Source organism: Ruditapes philippinarum, unplaced genomic scaffold, assembly GCF_026571515.1.
Source record: "Ruditapes philippinarum isolate M1 unplaced genomic scaffold, ASM2657151v2 ctg45_1_1_1_1, whole genome shotgun sequence".
Lineage (NCBI taxonomy): Eukaryota > Metazoa > Mollusca > Bivalvia > Venerida > Veneridae > Ruditapes > Ruditapes philippinarum.
Genome location: NW_026854907.1, coordinates 73,622 through 98,033, shown reverse-complemented (window position 1 = coordinate 98,033; position 24,412 = coordinate 73,622). Strand labels below are relative to the sequence as shown.

Here is a 24,412-nt window from a genome sequence, read left to right as displayed (position 1 = left end):
GTACAAATAGTTGTGAAAAACGCTACTTGTCATATCGGCAAATATCCAGTTAAGACTATTTGCATCGAACTCATCTTAATTTTTAATTTTATGTCTATATATGATTTGATTCCTTACGTACATGTAGATTCTATGTGCATCAGAATGCCAGTTGTATCTTTGCCATATCTTCTAGAGCATAAATTTTTCCTCGTCAATAAGGGCTTTTTAAAAAAGGCTTTTCATTTCCTGTACATTTAAAATTGAAAAAACTTAATTATTTGTTTATTTCTTTTGTATCTGTTTTAATGTAGAATTAGTCACGCTTAGTAAAACTTAAGGTCTGCATAGAAATTGCAAGTGTACCATCACATACGACATCCCCTTCACAGCATACCGGTTGATAGGCCCAGGTTTGGCACAACGCTTCACATGCATGAATGACAATGGTGAAAAACCCTTAGTACAAACAATGTATGAACAACGATAGCCTAATTAATTTGGCGTGAACGGTTTGACCCATTTTACAGACTTTTTTTTTCTTACTGTCAAACCGTTACAGCGCCCGTCCAAAATTACCTCGGTGTCTCTTTGACAAGTCTAATTAGTTGGACTAGAACAACGAAATAAATGAATGATGAGACCAGCGCTTTACATGTACAGTATATATTCAGACAAGACCAGGCAACTGTTATACATGCTACAATTTTTTGTTGACAGGAACGTTTATATATTTATTCTGTTACTTTTAACCCAAATTGTGAGGTTTGTTTAGTTTCTTAATTTTAGCCAGATATAGTAATTTATGCCTGTAAACTACTGAATTTGACAGTATTCTTATTCTCACGGTTACCGCTCGGCATTCGTGACGTCATTGTGTGGTTTCAGCTGCCATCTTTTCAGAAAGTTGCTGGAGAGAATTGAGTCAGTCGGCGTTTCTCATCTTGAACAGAATTTTAAGACCACTTGTGTCTATATTAATGAATATATATCGTATCTGAAATCATCAGCGCATGGTAATAGTCCAGGATAAACCCACATGTTAGTATTTTTAACCGGCGTCTCGGATTTTTATGAATCTTTTTTCATCACTTTTCGTTTTTTATTGTCAGTTGTGTCATTCTGTTTTGACCAAAACTTTCGTTATAAATTGCCATGTATTATTCTGTGATTTAATTATATTTTTAGTTCTGTTTAAGCATCTAGCATTTCAATTTTGCAGATCATACAATTTTTCATTTGTTCATCTTGTATAGATCTATTTTAACCCATTACTTCATATACACGCCTTTTAACGCCTTTTTCACCCCCCCCCCCTTTTTGTTGTCTCAAATGATGAAAAAATGCCTTATTTAGGCCCCAAACACTTGTTTTTGTTTGAGAAATTTTGTTTAAAAAAGTGACCTCTTTTTCGGCGCGGCCCCCCAACCAAAAGATACATCAGGGGGTTGCCAGAAGGGGGATGTGCCCCCTTCTGTTTGGGGGGGTTTGAAGGGGGGCGGAGTCCCCCTCATCGCCAAGAAAATTTTGGACTTGTGAGAGGCTGTAAATGACCCCAGATTGACCATAAGGTAACGTGTAACCAACGCTGAAAAGCATTTGACTCTATCTCAATCCATTGAGAAGTTGCAGCACTTTGAAATCAATTTTGATGGAAAAAATCAACGCAAAATAGTGATTTTTGGCAATTTTGAGATGTCCCCTCGTTGCCATGGTAACAGAAAATTTAAGCCTGAGCATGTTGTTGCAAGGGCAATGGTCCAGTCAACATTTGTGCCAAGTTTGATTAGTGTTGAAGCAGTTTTTATAGTATTATAGCAATTTGAACTTGTAACGGGAGACTTTTCAATGAAAACAGCCATTTTTCACAAAATGCTCATGAAGCAATGGGTTAATGAAAAAAATAAAAAAATCTACAAAACAACAATTTTTCTTCAAATTTATATGACAGGCCATGTTTAAACATGAAAAAACGCGATTTAGGGTAATTTCAAGTATTTTCATCATTTTCTGTTAACCCATTACTTCATATACACGCCTTTTAACGCCTTTTTCACCCCCCCCTTTTTGTTGTCTCAAATGATGAAAAAATGCCTTATTTAGGCCCCAAACACTTGTTTTTGTTTGAGAAATTTTGTTTAAAAAAGTGACCTCTTTTTCGGCGCGGCCCCCCAACCAAAAGATACATCAGGGGGTTGCCAGAAGGGGGATGTGCCCCCTTCTGTTTGGGGGGTTTGAAGGGGGCGGAGTCCCCCTCATCGCCAAGAAAATTTTGGACTTGTGAGAGGCTGTAAATGACCCCAGATTGACCATAAGGTAACGTGTAACCAACGCTGAAAAGCATTTGACTCTATCTCAATCCATTGAGAAGTTGCAGCACTTTGAAATCAATTTTGATGGAAAAAATCAACGCAAAATAGTGATTTTTGGCAATTTTGAGATGTCCCCTCGTTGCCATGGTAACAGAAAATTTAAGCCTGAGCATGTTGTTGCAAGGGCAATGGTCCAGTCAACATTTGTGCCAAGTTTGATTAGTGTTGAAGCAGTTTTTATAGTATTATAGCAATTTGAACTTGTAACGGGAGACTTTTCAAAGAAAACAGCCATTTTTCACAAAATGCTCATGAAGCAATGGGTTAAGATATTTTTTGGGTGAAAGCACTGAATTACAGAATGAACAGAATGAATTAACTGTGCATATGACTTGAAGATTGTTATTTTGAAAATAAGCTTTACACTTAAATGTTAAATTTAGTTATTCTATGTTGCCGCAAAATGCTTGTCATGTGTTAATAACAGAAGTTTGGTTGGTTCTACTCGGGAGTACTTGCTGCTGCCTCAGTGCCTAAAATAATGTACAGGAGGCTCTTGGGGTCAATGGGTCTACCTCCACCAGCTAAGCTGGAATGTCATGGCACCGAAAAGATGATAGCTTTGACATGATTTATTGCCTAATAAAATTTTTAGAAATTTTCCTGAAACTGCAGAAATAAAGTTTCATCTTTACTTTGAGTAATCTTTTCACACCTTACTAAGAAATGACACTTAATTACCTCTCATAAACTTTCGTTGAAATATGGGTAAGAAGGGTTAAGCTGCTGACAAGTAAAAATTACTTTTCACAAGCATATCATTATATTTATAACTTACCCAAGACTATAGCTTTTGAGTCTATCAATTTTAACTTGAAGTATTTTTGCTGATTTGTTTTTCATTTGTTAGCTCAACTGTTTTTTCGAAGAAAATGTTGCTGTCCCCAAAACTTAAACGTTGATCATAACGTTTTAAGTTCTTGGCATATTGTCTTCATACTTGGCCACAACAACCTTTGGGACTAGACCTTCTGTAGACCAATCTAAACATAAATGACTTTGAACTTCAAAGTCATATGTCTAAATTGCAATATAAGTGACTATAACTTTGTTATTTTTGAATGGATTGTCTTCAAACCGGAACACAACAGTCTTTTAGGACATACCTTCAAGTTAACCAGGAAGACCTTGACCTTTACTCATAAATGACCATGATCTTGAAGGTCAAATTATTGAAATTTCTTTTTATGCCCCCCATAAAATAGCCAGGGCATATAATGTTACCCTGTTCCATGGTTCCCTCATCATCAGTTTCCGTTCATTATTTTAGCAACAGTCACACCAATTTATTTCAAATTTGACATATGCATACATCATAGGAATATATATGCAGGTCAAAGTGTGATGGCTTGACAGAGTTGTGACCCTTGAAGAAATTTTCAGTTACCATTTATTATCCTCCCAACAGTTGTATACATTCAACTTAAATTTGCCATATGGAAACATTAAAGGAAGGCTAGGTAAAGTTGGAATTTGGTTAAGGTTCCGTGATTTTTGGCAGAGTTATGCCCCTCTAACTTTGAAAAAAAGAAGAAATTTTCAGTTTCCGCTCATTATCTCCCCAACAATTGTACATATTCAACTCAAATTTAAATAAGGATATGTCATAGGAATAGGCAGGTCAAGTTTGAATTTTGTCATGGTTTGATTATTTTTGGCAAAGTTATGCCCTTTTAACCATGAAAATAATAAATCTTGAACTTAGACAAAATAAGAAATTTTCAGTTTCTGCTCTAACTTTTGTAGGAATGTATGTCTGAGCTAGACATTGCATGTGTGGTATTTTACCTGAAAATACTGGTATTTTACCTGAAAATACAAGTCAAGTTCTAATTTGGTCAAGGTCAGATATTTTTTGACAGTTATCCCCCTTGTACTTGGAAAGGACTTAAAAAGTTCACAATTTCAAATTATTATCTCGGCTACAAATACGTAATATATGCAATTTGCAAAAGGTTAACACTGAATAGTGTCAGGGCCTTAAACTTTATTTGAAAATGGTTTACGTTAATATTGAATAGTTTAAGGGCCTTCAACTCGGAATGAAAAAATGGTTTTTGCAAACAAATTTGGAACTAAATATTATTCCTGTTATTATTATCAGGGTTCTCACTAGGACTTTAAAACATGGAGTCCATGGACTCCCAAGCCTGAAAATGTTGGAGTCCAAAGTGCGTCAGAATTAATATGTTTACAGATTAGTCATTTAATTCTTACATGTACAATAGAATTGCTGATATTTTGAATCTTCAAGAGACTTTCAAAGTTTATAGTTATTCAAAATAAACTCTGAACTACATAGTATGATTATTGTTTTGTTGTTAATATTTATTATAAAAATTAAATTATAACGCATCAACAGATGGAAATCTTTTTTTTTTTTTTTTTCACTTTTATACCAAATCAAATTTTATTCTGGTTAAATAAGTCCACTCTAAAGACCAAAAGTTTATATTTGTAAAAAAAACGAAAATATATATAGACAGCATTTAGCGGAATGAATAGGGAAATCGTGTGTACACAGCTTCACACAGTGTGTACGAGATTCATCCAATCAACAATTATTTTAGCAAATATCTTAAAAAGGGGGCAAATTGAAGATCGATATTTGAAGATTTAATGTTGATTAAATGAGAAAGGAACAATTCATTCAATGTTTGGCTTGGAAACTGAGAATTTTTGTGCCCTTTGCGAAATTTTAGGATTTCTGGCGAATGTTAAATCATGTTCGGGATCAATTTTTGGATAGAAGAAAAGCGTATGTGTATTTTGGTTTGTTGTCCTGGTATTTTGGCATAATATCTTAAATTCTTAATACGCTTATAGAACGTTTTTGCATGAATGAAACTAAAGCAAAATTGATGCTAAAAATATTCGAAAATAATTCAAAATTACACTCATTTGTTATTTGAGAAAACAGTCTTTAAACTTGCGGCATAAATAGTCAATATTTTCATCCTTTTGTCGGTAAAATTTGCTGATTTCCAATCAACTGTTGATCAAAGATAAAATTTTATCACCTCATGTTATATCTGGTTATTACATGTACAGCGCGTGTATACATAAGTCTGATCTCTATTGCGTGATAATGATCGAAAACGTTATCGCTGATTGGCTAATTGCTTCACTAGTCGAAGTGTATAGGACCGCCTACCTATAGGCTGACAAGCGCTGATGTATTCGTGTATTTGTGGTAATGTTTATGCGTCCCCATGCAAAATTAAGCGTACGCGGAATCCTTGCTCTGAAATATTTGCGTCCAGCTGTAATAAACATGCATGCATACGCTGAAATAAGAGTCCCCGAGAACCCTGATTATTATAACTCTGAAATTTTGGCTGCATAATTATGGGTCATTTGTGGCATTACAACACATTTCTAGTTTTTCTGTAACTTGCTTTAACTTTGTTATTAATGCATGGATTGACTTCATACGTTCATATTAATACACAACATTCTTAAGGATTCTTATATGTCAAGCTCAATGACCTTTAAGGTTAAATTATTGAATTTTCACTGACTTTTGCTACATTGTATAACTGACTGCAATTTTGTTATATATAAATGAATTACCATCACGGTCATTTAATTAAATTTTGGATAAGTTTTCATAATCTTGATATCTGTACGGATTTGATTAATATGTGGACAAAACAACACTTGTGACCAAATGAACATTTTGAATAATTTAGATATGATCTTAACCTTTAAATGACCTTGAATGTCCAGTTCAGATGATTGATTTTGCTTATATTTTCTTAACTTTTCATTTATTTATGGAAATGATTCATCCTGGACAAAACAACAAGTGTGACTAGTCAGACTTATTAAAATAAAAAAGGAAAAACTAAGTTTTAGTTTCTTTAATTTTCCTTTTAACTGTTTGGTTTTAAAAAAAAGTTTAAAAAGGTTGAGTGTTGCCACACCCAGTGGCTGCTCTTGTTACTTTTATTACCAATAAGTGTTTTTTCAATGAGTGAGTTTAGATTCATTTGAAGACAAGAAACTGGGCAGAGGGTGCCCATTCAACTGAATTCTTGTTTTAATGATGCAATTCATGGTAGTATTGCAGATGATTTGTAAATATTTAAAGTGGCGATGCAATAATCAATATAATCAATACTTTATTTTATTTATACCAAAATAGATGCTATCAACTATAAAAAGATCGAAGTTCAAAATACGCTTAAGTATCAATATCAAAGGAAAAAAACATGCTTAATTTATTAGTTTAAACACTGTTTCAATCATTCCTCTTGATATGTATATGTTGGTGTTTGTCTGTGCTACTGATATTGAAAACTTTGATGGCAGCAATAGTGACATATTTAGTGTCAAGCGTTTTTTGGCTTCATTAATTTTCACTTTATGTCACAACCATTTTATGAACACGGTTCTATGAAGCACTATGAAAAATAGTTGGCAACTATGAACAGAATTTGATATAGTTTTGATTTTTGTTGTTCTATAAATTAACACACAGAATTTTTAAGAAATACAGCGGTTCCATTGGATGACAAATAAAGCTGGACACTTAATAATTATAAACATGTAATAATCATTAATGGTTTGAATCTTTACATATTTTTTATCCTAAAAGTTAAATTTAGTAAGGAAATTGTTTGTGTATTGAGATACCCGTCAGTTGTATCAGTGCATTGCAAGTCAAAATATGTACTGTGATGTAAATTATGCCATATTACGATTTCTTTTGGTAGCATTTCAGAAGTATATATCAAGGACAAGTCATATCTTGATACAACATTTATCCATAAATCTTTACAGCTAGATAACTAATATGACCGTTATTTGCATGAGAAAAATGATTTTTGAACTGTTTAAATAAAATTTGCCTTGGAATGTGTAAAGGAATAAAGAAAAAAAAAATGTTTCAGAAATTCATATTTGTTCAGTTCTCTTGAAATTTCAAGCATGTGTTTAATAATGTTTTAATTGAGAGCATATTAGTTGTCTAGTAACTGATGAAAGTATCACTGAATGTGTCATAAAGGTAGCAAAATGTCCTCCCTACAATATGACTTCCATACAAAATACTAATTCACTGTAATTATACCAATTGCCAACAGAGAAAAAGAAGCAACAGATAGTTCAACTATGTGGCAAATGAGAAAAAATTTGGAATCTGTAACAAGATATCAAAAATTGTAATATGGCATCATATACATCACATTACATACCAAAATAAAAAGGTTTTTGAGTAATAAAAATGATTGTACATTTCTGAGGCATACATTGTAATAGGCTACAGGCACTTCTTTAATACATGTATTTGTATTTTGTGTTCCTTAATTGGGCTTTAACTTAATACAACTGTCTGGATGACCCCAGTTGTCAAGCTGGCACAAGCATAAGATTTTCACATTGTTTCCAAAAGTTTTAATTAGGGACTTTCTAATAAATTTTCAAAAATGAGAAATTAATGTTATAGAATTAATTTACATGGTTTTAATTATGGAATGCTTTGCAGATGAACTTGTTTGCAAAAAAATTTCACACCATTTTGAAGACGAGATCTTGACTGGATTTATTGTAAATTATTGTTAAATGATGCGACTTTATACAAGATAATATTTTGTAAATAATTGGATACCCTTGTCCTATATAATAACATCAGTTCAATAATTCTGGTCACAATCATCATGCAGAAATGACTGATACATCTCTTAAAATAACACACTTGTTTCCAGCTGACCTACTTTTGTCAGCGATACTTGCTGCTTGTTTTTTTTCTCTGATAGAAAATATATTGTTCACTGATTTTGTTTGATGAACCCCAGCATTTTTCTTTTCCAATATTGTATCAGAAAGTTATGTCAGTTATTACAGTGACTGATAATAAATGGCCGCTAGACAGGCTCGCTACCATGATTTATTGACCCAGAGGCCTGGTGAAGGCACGTGTTATAATGATAAGGCAGAAAAAATAACGATCACGGTTTTCTATAATTTTTATCTTTACATCATTTGATATTGTTTATTAGTTAAATGAGGGCAGTGTTAATGAGTTACCATATATTTATATTAAAATGATACATCTTGGAAAAAGGTATGATGAAATTTAAATGGAATTTCATTGGGTATTGGTTTTTGTTATTTTTTTCATGGAGCTCTTGATCTAAGTTATTTACCATTGCTTGAAATACTCAAGATCAGTTTTCATAATCCATATAAGTAATTACAGGACTTGTTTAGACCAGTCTTTACATGTGGATATTCTTTCTGTATACAATATAGATTCTAACATTTATATGTTGTTATAATATTTTCTGGTGCAGTTTAAAGATTTCAGCAGGTCTTGCTCAAACACAATTTGATGTTTTGTCTTGCGCTGCAGATGATGAGGTAATATTGAGCAACATAGACATTTTTAGCTTACCTGAGCACAAAGTTCTCAGAGGTGAGCTTTTGTGAATGCAGTGTGTCCGTCCATGTTATCCTTAATTTCTTTCCTAAACCACTGATGAATTTTGACCAAACTTTATTGGAATGATCCTTTGGTGGTCCTCTACAAAAGAATATATTAATAGTTCAAGTCTGATGCATACAATGATGATTTAAGTAGGCCACAAAAGGCTAAAAATGAGGTCTTCTTCTCAGAAACTACAGTGCCCAGAGCTTAGATATTTGGAATGTAGCATCACCATGCTGTCTTGTACTAAAGTTATATAAATGATGACCCTTGGGTCAAAATTGGCCCCGCCTGGGAGTCACCAATTTCATAAAGACTTTAATAGGAATACACATTTAAGTCTTCAATGCCAGGAGCTTAAATCTTTGGCATTTAGCATTTCCGGATAGCCCTCTATAAAAATTACCCCTTGGGTTAAAAATGGACCCACCCTGGGATTACTTATTTCAAAAATCACGCAGCATTGAGAAAGAAGACAAACCCAATGTAACCTTATTACTGACTTGAACCTTTTCTAGCGATGTATCTCAGGTGAGCAATCCAGGGCCTCTTGTATGTAACCTGGTCTTGTTTGAGAATTGACTGTAAGATTATGAAAACAGTATACTTTAACTGTTTTATTTATTTTAAAATTAAAAGCTTTTCGTTAGGAATAGCTTTATATCCTTTTACATTTAACTTTGTCCACAGATCTTGATATTTGCAATTTGTGACAGTTGTGTTTGTAGTATGTATGGTGTTGCTGCTATTAAGAAAAAAAAAACTATTCTGAAAGGTAATAAAGCAAGTTGATAAATTTTCCTTTTTTGTGAAAAAGATGAAAATGTAGTTGTAGGTGTAAATTAAAAACCATCAGGGCTTATACTTGTTTAGTCGCGTGACTTACAGTGACTTACGTCCTTTTGTTTGTAACTTGAGCTCTTCTTTTAACTGTTTTCACAGTTCAGAAATAGATATGACGAGTTTAGTTTCTGATTTGGCACCCAGCTGATATGTAATGATATATTTCATCTGAAAATAGATCTGCCTGTAACAGAAAATGAAACATGAAATTTATTGTCATCTCTTGAATGGTCCTTTGCTTGGAGATGATTTTTCAATTGCTCATTTCTTTCATAAGATCTAATGTGCCATTACCTGCAGATTATAATGATTTACTATTTCTTGTGTAATTCTAATGAAAAACAGTTCTAGTTTTCATAAAAGGTCAGAATGCTTTCTCCTTAGAAACTAGAAAGGTTTGACATTAAACTGTATCTGTATACATACACTGCTCACCAAAACTAACAAGTTTGTATATAATTGTTATGTTAACATTTTAGAAGTATTTCTAGGAATGATGTTGTTCTCCTTTTGGAATTGGTCAGTTATTTTGTTTTAAGTCCACTGATGAAAGTGATTTTGAGCTTCATTGTACATGTTATGAAAATAACCTTCATGGTAATTGATTTAAGACTTTGTCTAAGTGCATTACTTGAAAATTTGTATAATATGATTTTTGAGAGCCCTGTCATAAAGTTTGTTACTAAGACAATGGTTATTTACATTGTCTTTAGCTACATGTAATTACTTTTCAAAGAATTGATATTTGATTTTGATAGTTTTTCACTTTTTGGGTGTAAAAGCCAGTCAATGGTCATCACTGATTTGTTAAATTATTCAGATATTTTGCTTGTAATTGTATTGGAATACTTGTGGAATTGTTTTAAAATTTGAAATAGCATTGCCTGAAATTCCAATCCAAGGTGTAAATTAAAAGGGTTAAGGGTGTGATGCCAGATGGTAATCTGTAACTTTTGATTAACAGACCTGGTGGAATTTTTTTAACCAGGTTTTCCGAAGGAAAAAACTGGTTATTAGATTGAGGTTTGTCGGGCGGGCGGGCGGGCGGGCGGGCGGATGGGCGGACGGGCGGGCGTAAACAATTTCTTCTGTGCGCAACTCCTCCTACATTTCTCAACGGATTTTGACCAAACTTTTACAGAAGCTTTGTCATCAAATGCCCTGGCGCATATTGTCGGGGTTTTGCGATTAGATAATATTTGACCTAATTATGGCCCTTTGTTTTTTTTCCTTATATAAAATATATAGTGAACAATTTCTTCTGTGCGCAACTCCTCCTACATTTCTCAACGGATTTTGACCAAACTTTCACAGAAGCTTTGTCATCAAGTGCCCTGACACATATTGCCAGGGTTTTGCAATTGGTATATATTTGACCTAATTATGGCCCTTTGTTTTTTTTCCTTATACAGAATATATAGTGAACAATTTCTTCTGTGCGTAACTCCTCCTACATTTCTCAACGGATTTTGACCAAACTTTCTCAGAAGCTTTATCATCAAGTGCCCTGACACATATTGCCAGGGTTTTGCAATTGGTATATATTTGACCTAATTATGGCCCTTTGTTTTTTTTCCTTATATAGAATATATAGTGAACAATTTCTTCTCAACGGATTTTGACCAAACTTTCTCAGAAGCTTTGTCATCAAGTGCCCTGACACATATTGCCAGGGTTTTGCAATTGGTATATATTTGACCTAATTATGGCCCTTTGTTTTTTTTCCTTATATAGAATATATAGTGAACAATTTCTTCTGTGCGCAACTCCTCCTACATTTCTCAACGGATTTTGACCAAACTTTCTTAGAAGCTTTGTTATCAAGTGCCTGGCACATATTGTCGGGGTTTTGTGATTGGATAATATTTGACCGAATTATGGCCCTTTGTATATTTTTTCCTTATACAGAATATATAGTGAACAATTTCTACAGTGCGCAACTTCAAAAATTAAGCAAAAATAAAGTACTGTTTACCTTTCTAAAACATTTGGGGAAAAAAGGCGAATAGACAAAATAAAATTTCTCAATCATTTTTGTTTGAGGAATATTAAAAAAGCCATAATTCCTCCTAAAAATTAAATTAAAAACAAATGCCCCTTCATGACAAAGCTTCTGTGAAATATTTTGCTGAAAACCTGGTTGCATCGCATTGCGATGTTCCTTGTTTTGTTTTAGGTTGAGTTGATATGATCTGTTTTGTTTCTTGGTGTAGTGATCATCCATGTGTTTACAAAACAGTTATACCAAATACATAGAATAATATTACCAAATATCGCACCCTTAAGAACATTTTACGCAACTCATTCAACAAAAAAAAACAACATTATTTTTCAACTAAAATGTTTTTTGTAATGTTAGAGCTAGTGTATTATAGGTATGTTCATGTTGAAGTTTTTTTTTGTGAGTAGTATAAGATGCCAGCATCCTGACTGCAAAATCAATAGTATAACTGCTCATGGAATTAAACTCTGTCATACCACATTACATGATTCTAAACTTACTGAGAGAAATTTGTTATTTATTGAAGTGTTGGAGGAAACATTTAGCAAGAATAACAATTATGAAATCTATGTAACTAACAAGGAACAAATCTGTATAATTTGATGGTCATAGAAAGATATTTAGATACATGTAAAGACAATTGTATTTTGGCTTTGGTGTAGCATCTTCAATCTGAATGATTTACTCAGCTAACTGTGACAACCTGATGTTTCTTGTTTTTGTATGTGTTTCTACAAGTACAATTTCTATTCTTGAAACCTAGCTTACCCGAGTACAATATGCTCAATGAATTTTGTTTGTCTGCTTTTTATGTGGACTTCAACACATTTCTGGATTTTATTCTAGGCATTTATTATTCAAAATGACCCTCACTGCTGTTGGTTCTAATCTTGGACTCTAGGTCTTTTATATGAAGAGTTTCAAGAGGCTTCCATCTATCTTGATGAAAGGTCAAAATAATATACAAAGGTGAACGTGATATCTTGGCATGCCATCTGGACATATGACCTTTACTGTGACTTAACCCTTAGACTTCTGGACAATAAGTTTTAAAGATATTTATTTTAGCTTGATTGTGAAACAAGTTCTTGCAACTTACTTATTAATCATGTTAAGTCTGTTTCCTAGAACTAAAAAGTACTGGTGTCACATGAGAAAATATCATCGTTATCGGAGTAAGGCTCAAACCCATGATCCCTGGGTTTAGTGGCAGACACCTTAACCATTATGCTACAGCTCCCCAGAAAATGATTAGCCCTGTCCCCTGAGTGCTGTCTGACCAGGCTCTAAACTGTTGACTGTCCAACTTCAGAATTATGTCTTGATATCCCCAAAAATGAAAATGGAAAATTCCAAAAAAATTAACTTGACAAGTCTATTTAAGAAATTCACCAGGTTAAATAGGGGTTACTTTAATTCATGACTAAATGACTAAAAAAAAGAAAAATTAGTAAGTCAAATAATGTGATCATGAGAGTGGTTTCCATAGTTATTATGTGCTAGAGAAAATATATTTATCTTAAGATAAAAACAAACTTTAAAGACATAATTGTCTTGTATGACTTAATCTATGAGAATATATCCAATTGGCACAAAAAAAAAGAACCCAAACAATAACAAATGTTATAGGTTGAATATGCATTACAGGCATTTTTTTCCAGGTAAATACAATGCAGGTCTGTAGGAATAATCACTATGTTTTTGTTTTTCGGTAAGTGATGGTAGATTCAGCTTCGTATATAATGTACAGAGCAAGCTACTAAGTTACAGTGATAGACAAGTTACATTCTAGTGTGTAGGAGGGGTACTTGATTTGACCTACGATGCCAGAACATTGATTCCGACATAGATACCCATAATGTAATCTTTTTGGATTCCTTTAGGCAATCAGTGTTAGTGGAAATCAGTGGAATTTTATATTTCTTACATCGAGGACGTAAAAAGAACAAATGGAATTTTCTTAGAGGATTTCTGGTTTTGTACATCAAAATCATAATTGTTGTTGATGCATAGAATGTGTTCCTTACTTTCATTTTTGGATTAATGAAGCTTGGATATAATGGTGGGTATTCACACTATGTCAGAAATACTTCCCTTTTTACATCATCTTTATATTAAACGACATGAATGAATTTGATTTATAAAATTTATTGTTTTCAAAATTTTACAGTCAAAGAATGTAGGAAACAGAAAACCACAAGACATTCAAGCAAGTGGTTGGCAATATTTACTAGCTGAAATAGGTTTTTACAAGCCAAAAAATGTTAAACTGTGGAAGAGAAAAGTAAATTCAAGAAAAAAGACTCATAAAGTTATAAAGTAAAAATTCTATTTGCCGAATCTAGGATAAATTTGTTAGTTGTTTGCTAATTTTTGACAGGCCAGCTGGGCTATTTTACAGTCCTGACAGAATGTCTACTAGCCAATGGGTTAGCGGGCTCGTGGGCTCGTGCAAAATTTGCAGACTGATTTTAATGTATTTTTAGTGTCTTGAGCAGTGGTAAGAGTAATGTAACACATTGTTGATTTAAGAATGATTTCTTTATTTCAAGTAACATACAATTAGTTCTTGATATTTCTTTTTTTTAGCAGAATGTAAACAATTAAACCTTAACCAGCTGGTGGCGTCTCATTCTTCCCATGCAACCAGTGCAGACCAAGATCAGCTGGTATCTGCGCTGTCTGATCATGGTCTACACGAGTTGCTATTAATGTTAAGTTGGCACAATTTATTTTAAAGGCACATTATACTTGTCCTCAGAAACAAATATTTTTTTTACATCTTTAGAAAGGGCAAACATGAATTTGATAATGTTTAAATAATGGTTTTAGAGAATAATAGATGCAAGTAATGATAACTATAAATAAATTTGTCATAAAAGTAGCAAGATGTAAACAAAGTAATATTTTGACTTCCAAACAGTATACTAATTCACTATAAATGTTCTTATTGCCAAAAAGCAACAGATGAATAAGATGGTTCAGGTGATTGGCCAATGATAATTTAAAAGTACACCAAAATTAAAAACATTTTGAGAAATAAAAATAAAAGCATTTCTGAGGCATATTTGGCCTTTAAAATTATCCCTAAAAATGATTTACGGTTTTGTCCATATAATTTAAGTGTTGTTAAAACTTGTGAACATAATTGTATGATATCATAACAGCATTATGCATACAAACAAATACATTATTAAAAGCAAGTAAATTTATGTTGCAGAATAACTGGAGGGGAAACATTTGAAGCCTTTTTCTTGTTTAAATGTTTGATCATAGACATGCCTAATTAAGTGGATTTTCAAAATAATGCATGGGTCATGCTGCTATTTATATTTGAGCTGTCAAAGCCATTTTGCAAGAATGTAATGTGTATGGTTGGAACTTTTTTGATGTCATCAGAGAATTAGCATGGTTTAAATTCATGTGTAGGCCATATTCTTTAATGGGGGAAATGGGGCATTTTCTGTGACATGGTTACCAATTTTTAAAATATGGGACTTATATGATGGGATAACATATGACAGGTAGGCAGCTTTCAGGCAGTGTCAAGTTATGTCTAAAGCCTTATCTTCTACATGCATTGAGAATTTAAAGTATTTCTTGATTCAAATGATCACCATAAGGTGTATTTACAAACACATGAACCAGGTCTCAAGGTCAAGGTCACACATAGAGGTCAGAGAAAAATGCTTTTCTGGAGCAAATTTCAGTTTCAGTTTATTTCTTGTAATATAGGCCTCTGAGCCAAAGTACAAAGTACAACAATACAATCGAACAAAATAGTGATAAATTGCAAATTAATTGAATGTTAATTATAGTAACTATTTATTTAAGCATGTACAATGTATATTATGGCTTGTAATATATAGATTACTTAATGTCAAAAGGCCAAAGTTTATATTTGAAAGAGCTCTCTTAAATGTAGTGCACATATAAAAAGTACCCAAAATTATATTATAGTTAATAGTCATATCTTTTGTTACTCATTTTTGCTGCTCATCAAGTATATGATTGTGTTAAAGCAACTACATGCTTATAAAATATTCATTGTTTCACATATATACCATAGATATGATGATATTTTGTGTATATATAATATTATGTTAGCAGAAGAAGAAGTCAAAGTCTGTCACACCAACGTTTGACTGATTCTGATTGGTGAATTAGAGATCAATACACATGGATATTTGTAGGTAAATGCATGTAGTAATATCACACTTGTATTAGAAATAGTTGCCCATTTTGACATATTTATTACACAAGTTACTTACCATTATTGCGATAATGTACATCAATCAGTCATTTTAGATGTAAAGGCATTAAATGGACACCTGTTTTAATTACTGAATTAATACCTTAGTATGTCTAGATTAATCTAGTATCTGGACAAGCAGTTCTCTTTCTTGTAAATTTGGTGTGTTCTTAATAATTAAATACAGTTATATTAAATACAATTTAAGCAGTTTTAATAGATAATATTTAGCAAATGGAAACTATATATCAACAGGTATGCAAACCTTTTTATTTTTTCTTTCTTAAAAGATATTGTGTGAATTCTATGGAGTTGATCTAAAGATAAGACAGAATGAGGCTTTCACAGTTTTACCTGGCAATTAAATCTTGATCTTTGAACAGCTTGGCTGTGATCATGAACTGAAATGAGATGTTAAATTGATTATTTTTGTTCGTAATTAATTATAAGATACACAAGTTTACTGGAAGATGTCATGTTTTTGCTAGATAGTGGTAGTTTTATGGCATTGATTGTAATATATTATTTTTGCATTCTGTTCTTGTTGTTGTTGTTTGAGTTGAAATAGAATGTAGTTAGATTTCAGAACCCCTGGATTATAAGGTTCTTTTGAGATTTTTCTTAAATATGTCTTGAGATGTTATTCAATAGCTAGTTTACCAAAGAGATGATTTTAACATAAGTATATGAATTTTATTTATGATCTGATAATCAGAAGATCAAAGGTTGTAGAAAATTGGCTGTTAAGGACTTAGTGGTAGAGCTGTAAACTTTCCAACAATAGATGTTTTGTAAGTTGTGATGGTTAACTTGACATAGTACAATATATACAAGTCTAAACATATTTACACACAATGACATTGTAGTTACTGTTTTACAGTTTCCTGTTAAATCTGTTCTTTCTTTGATCCTTATCTATTGTTACAAAGTTAGCTTGGAAATTGTCAATTTGTCACTTTCTGGGTAGTATTTTTGGAAACGTAGCTTGGTAAGAGTGACTTTTACAGCATAAAACTGGCATTACACCAGTCACAAATCAACCTTTATAACAAAATTGCATTCTCAGATCTTTTCCTGGATCCGAGACCAAAATAAATACCTTAAATAACTTTTAATAAGTTTTACATCACTTGCAACATTTTGAATTTATTTCCCATAGTTTTTGATTGACAAGAAAGTATTTTTTTCTCTCAATCTTTATTGAAGTATTTTATTATTCATTATTCTGTTGTAATGCAGTTGCATTCAGTTTTCATTGTTGTTCAGTTTGGTACATTATTTAAGCATTGTAAGACAGGACAATGACTGCAAGATTTATGTCCTTAAATGGTGTTACTTTTGCTGTTGGGGTTATTGTTGTATTAAGTAAACTAATAAGCCCCTGGGTGCCTTTAAATTATACTGGATATTACATGCGAAAAGTTCTTGTTGGTATCATGAACAATATTCATCTGCATTGCTATTCAGAAATTGAAGAGTTTTAACATAAGAGTCATAAGTAATGACATTTTCTTTGAAATGAAAATTGTCTAAGTTTTGGTCTTAAGACGTATATTTTAGACTTGGGACTTTCCATGAAATGCAACCCAGATCGGTTATACATGTTGTTGTCTTCCTGACAAAACATTACACTAAAGTAAGAAGACAAGTTTTTCTCTTGGCAATTGTTGCCTGGACTAAGTGTGTTTTCATGTCTAGTCTTTGTTCATCACACGACTCCAAACATTTATAATGAATAATATAACTTACATTACATTAGAAGAAAATGAGACTGTATTTTGGTTTATTAGGTGCCAAGACTTTGGTGTATGTTTTATGCACCATGAATCTGTATTGATCCATTGATAGGAGACTGTATTTCCTAGTGTTATGTCTATGTGGGACTTGTCGGTTGTTTTTGCTGTTAATCTGAAACAGATGGCCGGCTTTGCACCCACCTACTTGATATTACATTATTATCAGCATACATTTTACTTCCACTCTTCATCCAAAGCTAAATATCTTCTATTTGGCTTCACATAATGAGATCATATAATTTTTATGTCCATTTTTTCTCTATGTAAATTAACTGCTATTATATATGTTTTCTACTATGTTTTTTGAAAATCACTTTTTTATGGTCACTTATATGCATGGTTGGAGTTTGTAAAGTAAGTGATACTCTTGAAAAAAATTACAGTACATTACCTTTTTTTAATTCTATAATGCTGTGCTGTAGTGTATGTTTAATGAGGGTCAGCATTAGCATGTTAAGGCACAAGATGCAGCTTGAGCTGTTAAGTATGTACCCGGAACAAATCACCAATGATGCCTTTTATTAAGGTTTAATTTTGAAGCACAAAGTGGTGATAATTTACCTCCATGCAGTTTCCAGGGAGTGGTAGTTAAAGATTTTTAGTCAAAAGTAGATCACTGTACTGCAGTCAATGAGAACCTGAATGTACAGAAATCTGAGACATAATGAAAAGAAGGTAGTCCTGAAAAGGGCTTTTGGTCCCAAGCAAAGTGCCTGTCTTTCAAGCTGTCACTATGTTCTAGGGTCTGAAACACTCTTATTGTCCAAGCCTACTAATGTCCCGGCTTTAGTCAGGACATGGGCAGCTGGTCAGCAGGATACAAGTTACAGTTTTCATTTTTGCCTTCCCAAGTTCTTTAAATCTTCTGCTGGTACCCTGTGCCTTCTCCACGATGTACCAAGGGGATGAGAGAAATTTTTTTTGTAAATTTTGTGATGATTGTAATTAGTATAACCTGGGACATTAAAGATGTTTAAAATATTTCAACCAACTTTTTTTTCTGAAAACTAACTAAATGTTCTTTATTTATGTGTTTGTCTTCTCTCAAGGTTTGTTTTGAAGACCTACTTATTTAAAAATAAAAATTCATCTATTGTGAATTTTGATCGTAAAATTGAACTTCAGTCTAGTGCAAAATGAAATGTTTTGCTATGGAATTACATTATTTTTTGCAGCACTTTCAAATCCTAGTAAGATTAAAATTTGATAGAGAACAGAGAATTTACATGTTTTGTGTATCCTGTAATTATAAGAGGTAAAAAAAAAGCTCCCTGTTGTTGTTCTCTTTTTTTTGAGAGAGTGAGATTTGGCACAGTGTCCCAGTCTGCGGAGAGAAAAATCAATCATATAAGTGGAGGTATTCCATTCAGGTGCAACATTTATGATTATGAACATTGTGAGCATAGCCTACCAAAACAAAACTTGTGACAGCCACCACCTACACACTCTCTGATAGTCTTGTCATTTATACTGCCTGATTTCTACAGGTAAACAATTTAATACTGTCTTGTCATGTTGTTTATGTGCCAAACAAAAGTTACGTAATCGTTCTTCTACAAGACATCATATCATGATGGTTCAGCCCACACAGTTTTATTACGGTATTAGATGATATTGAAAGTATATAGTTATCCTGTAAACAATTTGTTCATGAAAATTACTTTTCTTTTCATAGAACTTGTGGTTATAGAAGTTTCAAATTCTCTGAGCTATTTTAATTGAAATTTTAATAAGTTTGTTTAGAACATAAATGATACAATTTACCTGTGCACTATGTAAATATATACGTAGTATCATTACAAATGTTTTGGTACCAGAGGTGTGGGGGAGGAGGCGGGGTTCGGCACTAAATGTATTTGCTAAATATATAGACCATGTCTGTAACTCTGATCGTAATTAAGTGCTACAAGTAGTCGGGATGTGAACTTCTGCATCTTGGTATTTTGACATGAATTAATTAAAGATGGACAGAGTTATGCTCCCTGATGAAGCTAAAGAATAATACTTACAGCCCGAGTATTCGGGGAGTAGTAGCCATGATTATGGTTCATGTACTTACTCCAGTGGCAAGGGTAAACAAACCTAAACACACAAGGAATAGTGAGTGAGGTTTGCTACTCAACTGAGCAGAGATCGAAAATTCCGCTAGTCCACTTGTAATTATGGGTAGAATTTAAGAGAACTTGATGCAGGACGAGTTGCCTGCAAATTGAATTTAGAAGCAAGAACAAGAGGAATTACTCTGAAAATATTTTCCGATGCCTGCTGAGCAACAGTGGTTGAAGTTTTACATGCATCTCCTCAGACAAAATCATATCTTATTAACCAAGTTGAATAATTATATATTCTTGTTACTTAACACACTTATTTGATATATAAAAAAATATTAGTCTCTGTCAAAGGCCCATAACTTTTTGTACTTCGGTCAGACTGTCAAGTTTTTCCTAAGAAACCCGAAAGTATAATAACAACAATGTCATTTCTTCCTGTTGCATGGCAGCTTAAGGTAGCAGTTTCATAATTACAATGTTTAGGGTTTTATCACTATGGTGATTTTGCTGGAATAAAACCCTTGATAATTTTCTTTCCTTTATGTCATAATAATCAACTTCTAACATATCAAAAAAAATCTGTCTGCACTAACAATCTGGAAGCAAATTACGTTTACCTAGTATCAGATTTGCTTTTGTCTAGCAATTAAGTTCATGAGTTCTTGGAATTATAGGTATGACTTGACAAAAACCTATGGCTTGTTGTTATAGCGACTTGTATTGCTGTACTGGGTACAATATGTGAATTAATTAGTACCAAGTAATCCTTAATAATGTATACTGTAACTTCTGCAGACAGTGTTAGTCCATAATTCAGGCTGTCATTTGACTTTTGCATAATATATATTCCACAAAAGTTGGGTGTGCAGATGTCATGGGAAATTTGCTAGAATTAGGGAGAGGTCTTGCCATTGTCTAGACTAGAAAATGAAGCTAGGTCAAACTCCTGTCTTAAACCAGTTGTATTGATAATGTGATTGATAATGCATTTGAGCCGTGTCACGGCAAAACCAACATAATGCGTTTGCCACCAGCATGGATCCAGACCAGCCTGTGCATCCGTGCAGTCTGATCAGGATCCATGCTGTTCGCTTACAAACCCTATAACAAGTAGAGAAATTGATAGCGAACAGCATGGATCCTGATCAGACTGCACGGATGCGCAGGCTGGTCTGGATCCATGCTGGTCGCAAACCCATTATGTTGGTTTTGTCATGACGCGGCTCATTTATAAATAAGGCATCTGCTCCTAGTAACAGTAACAGAAAATGATCAAGGCTTATGATGTTTAAAGCTGTTTTAATAACTTGCCATAAGTTCTCCCTTAATTAACTGTGTTAATTATTTTAATTGCGTGGGATGGTCAAAGACCAATAATTGGATTTGGCAATTAGTGTAATTTCTGTCCGTCTTAGCCAATACAGAATAGATATCCTGCAATTCTGAAAGTATCCTGCTTTGTTGTTAGACTGTCCATTTATTTTAAGTATATGGATGTTTTAATGGTTTAAATATACATATTTTTTTTATTAATCAAGTTTTTACAAAATATTAATCACTTTAGCGTCTGCTTCTGGTAACTAAAATACCATTACTGGAGTAATAATGTCATACACAGTTGGGCTCAAACTCACAATCTCTGGGTTGAGAGGCAGAAACCTTAACCACTAGGTCGCTATTCTCCTTGAGTGTCTCCCCAAAAGTGTCATCATTCTTGGCAGATTTCATTAATTCATTGCAGAAGAAGAAAACCTACATGTTTAAAGGGGCCTCATGATAGATGTGTTTGGGTTGCTGGCTTAAATTACTTAATCATGTGTTTGGGTTGCTGGCTTAAATTACTTAGACCCTGGTTGAATTTGATTTGAAGTCCACAAGAATCATATATCAAATGCTCTATCCAGACATTATGCTAATTGTGCCTAAAGTATTAAAAATATAATGAGGAAAGGAGTGTTAGTGTAGATTTTGCTAAAAAAAATGTGTACTAACATATTTTTAACACTTAAGTAAGTTTATATCAATCATCCATTTGATTAAAAACCCCCAAAACTTTCACAACCCTGACTTGTATCATATATGAGAAGGTTTATATCTCTAATTCATACACAGCACAAAAAAATTCTATTTACCTGTATTAATAATTATTACATGATCACTTTGAAATAAAGCAAGAATAGTTTAATGTCACTTTCATGTTTTATATAGTAAAATGATTTATTGCTGTTTAAAATAGAAGGTTAATATATTTGAAATACTTAAAGCTGCATCATTTTAAATGAACCAAAATATTTAGAAAAACTATAGAAAAAAGTATTGATATTGAATAAAAGTAAAACGCTCTTAGATTAAAAGAAATTATTTCCATGTTATGTGTGATTTTCCCCACATTTCTATTATTTCTACTGCGTTAGTATTTCAATGCGTTACTAACATGGTAAGGGCTTTATTGTGTGCATATTTTGACCTCTTTATGGTAATTTACGTGGTTTGTAAATGTAAGCGCTGTTTGCAAAGTTTCTTTGTTCACTTCACAATATTTGTATTTTTAATACATTTTCAAAATTTTCATGAAAATTAGCATGAATCTTTAGTAAGTTAACTATCATAAGTTAACTATCAGTGAAGATAACTCTAGCCTGACAGTGTTTATTATTTTACTGCAGATATAATGATAAAGTTTTTGGAATAACTGATACAATATTACAATAAAGACAGGGTTGTTTCTTACCTCTCTTTGTATTGAAATTAATTTAAACCAATTATTATGCTTCATGAATATAGGTTACCTGCATAAAACTGCAAATGAATATTAAAGAGTCTTATTAATTTTACCTGTCATTTCTGAAGTAAATAGTAGTTATAAAAAGTTATAAAATTATTTGTTTTTGAAATCGTTTACTCTTGATGTATTTTATCATTATGTTCTTTATCTCAAATTGTGTAAATATTCACGCCCAACTTGTGACAATTAAAAATACATGTCATTGTGGTTGAAAAAGTAAATACATCATAAAATAATAGATAATGTGATAAAATAAAAACAATTGGACATACAAGTATTTCATGTGTATTATACATGTATCACGAGTCCTGTGTGATTGTAAGAGGTGACTAAATAGGTTTGAATTACTGGAGTCGATGTACCTCTTAGCTCCTGCAGGTTTATAGGTGGTTTTGACCCTTGGTGTTGCTTTAAAAGTTTGTAACACCTGAGGTTAGCCAGTTTCGGTGTCAATGACCTAAATCATATATAGTGAATATAAAAGGTTTACATAGTTTGTTGAGTTATAATAATTTCTAAAAATATTAAGTGGTGTTTTTATTCACAATCTATGTAATGCAATAATTGTATTGTAACACAGGGTTTGCCTGTATCTGAATATTTCACAATACAGGTTTCACTGTATCATTGCATCCCTGTCAGTATATAACATTTTGTGTGGGAGTCAAAGTAAAATTGTACTGGTAAACTATGAACATTGGTGTCAAAAGTGCTGTGGGTTATTAATACATTGTAGGATGCGACATTATTTATGAATGACGATTATGTTTTATAATGCTCTTGTGTCAATGTGTTGTTACAGCAATAAATTTACATAAATAAATCATAGCAAAAGGTGATGTTAATTATAAGGCATGTATTACGATCGTTGTACATGGATGTACTATTATCACACTTCCCCGAATTGTACTTACAACTAGAATAAGTCATTATTTCTTTATTACATACAAAACGATTTTGACATTTTGAATTAATGTTATTGTGGGAGGATTCAGCAATGAAACAGATGAACACGTTTTCGATTTCTGATTAATTGTTTTTTTGTTGTGGTCATGATTGTGTTTTGTGGGATTGCTTTTAAACTTACTGTTTGTATGTTTTATTATATGAAGGTTAGTTACGTGACAAGGTATGAGCTCATTTGTACTTTATATGGTTTGCTTTCAAAAGAGGAAGTTTTTTTCCTTGTATAAGTTTGAGTTTGGTTTTTTGTTGTAATTGAAAATTAAAATTCATTCAAGTTTTTTTGTTTGTTTTTTTGAAATTGAAAATTGTAATATATTTGAATTTGATATATAAGTGTTCACATGGTTAAAATAAAGTATTTAATTGTTGATGAATGTTTATTTTACTCTAAGGTACATGTAATATGGTAATGGAGAGGGCTGTTTTTAAGAGTTCAAGGGTTCCTTCCCCCGCCAATTTCAATTTTCATCTTGATATATCCCCAAATTTGATAATGGACAGTTTCAAAAATTGAAACTATACATGTTGATTGAATAAATTCATATTTAACCCCAAAGGTATGAAAGTCATTTTCAAAATATTTTGCTGATTTCTATACAAAGCAACCCATGAACGTATTCTCGTATTCTCGTCAACAATTAAAAAAAACAAGAAGTCAAGTGACCTGTTAGGTACATTATCAATTAACATATTCATAAATCAAGCAATAAACATATTTTGTCTATATATTGGTGTATTGTGAAGCTAAATGAGAAGTATTTTATGATCAGATATTATGTAAGAATACCGAGAATACTTTATGAATAATGATACGATCTATATGTCAGAATAGTATCGCTTTTGTTTGAAAAGCAGAACAGTTTTAGTGTTGTATGTAATAAAAGACAATTATGATGTTGACAATATACTTGTCGTGTATGATTGATGGTTAGTTTG

At 32.5% G+C, this 24,412-nt stretch overlaps 1 protein-coding gene across 2 annotated transcripts in view; it reads left to right on the top strand.

Moving 5' to 3' along the window:
* Positions 1-837: 837 nt before the first annotated feature.
* LOC132741486 (cAMP-regulated phosphoprotein 21-like) overlaps positions 838-24,412 on the top strand; it is an 83,557-nt gene continuing 59,982 nt past the window's right edge. Inside the window, exon 1 of one of the 2 annotated variants that reach the window (XM_060729655.1) lies at positions 838-1,020. The gene's annotated coding sequence lies outside the window, so the exon portion shown is untranslated. Of the gene's footprint in view, positions 1,021-13,406; positions 13,689-24,412 lie in introns of those variants that run through there. The other variant, XM_060729656.1, reaches the window with a different exon arrangement.